Source organism: Histoplasma capsulatum, genomic scaffold (assembly GCF_000149585.1).
Source record: "Histoplasma capsulatum NAm1 scaffold_4 genomic scaffold, whole genome shotgun sequence".
Classification (NCBI taxonomy): Eukaryota; Fungi; Ascomycota; class Eurotiomycetes; order Onygenales; family Ajellomycetaceae; genus Histoplasma; species Histoplasma mississippiense.
Window position 1 is genome coordinate 2,834,661 of NW_001813979.1, and position 1,858 is coordinate 2,836,518.

Below are 1,858 nucleotides of genomic sequence, written 5' to 3' on the forward strand. Positions count from 1 at the left end.
ATCTCAGCTGTTCACCTGTATGATGTATCACAAACACTGTCCTGGCGGGTTAAAGCTATCCTACTATTAATCTTGTCGCGTTAACCGCACCCTGTAAAAAGCCACCGGTGGCACGCCAGGGTCAAAGCATCGGGATGACCGCGGAATCTATCCATGGTGAAAGACTTATGAGAACGCGGCAGTCCAGTAAAGGCGAGTAATCTTCATACCCTATCTCGTCATTCATACCTCGCAGGCTATGTGGCAAATACCGAGAGCCTACAACAAAAAGGAGAACAAAAAGCCGTAACAGAGCACAAGCCGGGATAATAGTGTTTGCTGGATCTGGTGGGCCTTGGATGATGATATCATATGTGCTATCAAAACTCTGAAGCTGTGTGAGGGGACAAGGGTCGGCGCCCCAAACTGCGTCCGTGTGGCTAGCTAGCAACCCACGCAGCTTGCGCTGATCGGGTCGTATTGTACCTTGGCAGACTCGCAACAACAACGCAGCATGAAGATATTTTTGACCGTGAGCCCGGCATCACAGTTGACCTTGCCGACGCAAGAACCCCAAAAAGCGAGGTGGAATGTTCGCTTAGCATTCTGCGCTGGGACTAGCGGCAACAGGACCCACGGCCAATCACAGGCCTATGGCAAGACGTCATATCAACCTCGGATTAGGAGGACAACGGCTGCTGTACTCGAAGGAATTATCAAGAACAACGATGATTCTCACCATTTCAGGGGTTCCTCGTTGTGCACAGGTGTGATGGAGTAAGGCCGCCCCTAGAGATCGATTTGCTCGGCGAGGAGGCAGCCGAGTACAGTACTAAGGCAATATCCAGCTGTATATCAACCTACGACACTTGGCGATTGGATTCCGAACCAGCAGAATGGCATTGCCGTTTGATCCCAGACGATTCCACAAGTTAGATAACTATTGCATGTGGGAAGATTTCCCACCATTATTCAGAATGGATCGTCTCTTTCTCCCGTCTCTGTCGTCACCCTTGTTCTCTTCCTACTAAGCTTTGCTATCAACTAGCAAGAAAGACAAAAAATAAGGAATTGCGAAACGGCCTTCAGGAGCACATGGCGCAGGGAAGGCCCTCTCGCAAATTTCGGGTCCCTTTCCCTCAGCCAATCCAGGACCATCGTTGTGCTTGAAGAATGTCTGCTGGGAACGGCTCTTCTTGCATGCACCCGCCTTGGCGACCTTGCCCTGGAAACAGCTATGATTGACAAAGCGAAGATGTCATTCTTCTGACGATCACGAAAACAGAGGCATAAGAGATGCCGATATGGCGCTATTTCATTGCCGTCTTGGAGTCCCGAAGCAATCCCACCTTTTGCTAGTTATCGCTGGACGTTTGTGCTCGCTTTGCACTTCCTCTTGGATCTTGATATGATATACAATGGCTTAACCGTATTGCATTATCTCCATCTACTCTTACTGTGGGGCGATGTTCTAAGCTTTATCCCACAGTTTTTCTAATTATTTTCTTTTTTTCATCGTATTCAAATGACAGATACATTTCTCATGTACCAACCGCTATCCCACAGAAATGCCTCACATTGCCTCATCTGTCTTCTATGTTTGAGCGGGTTGCGGGCAGTTGCCAGACATTAACATACATTACTAAATTCAACAGCATGGCCGATATCTATTTGATATTGACTAGGTAACCTAAACGGGCATATGGATTCAAGGTCCCCGTCTCAATCCTCGACCCCGTGAGACATGGAGTGAGCATGGAAGTTCTTGTATATCTTGGCTGCGCACTGCTCTCTTTGCATTTTGCGTTGCACGGAATCATGGAATCAGGAATTTTCAATTGTCTGCATCGCGGAGCCACCGTTACAACATCATCTGCTA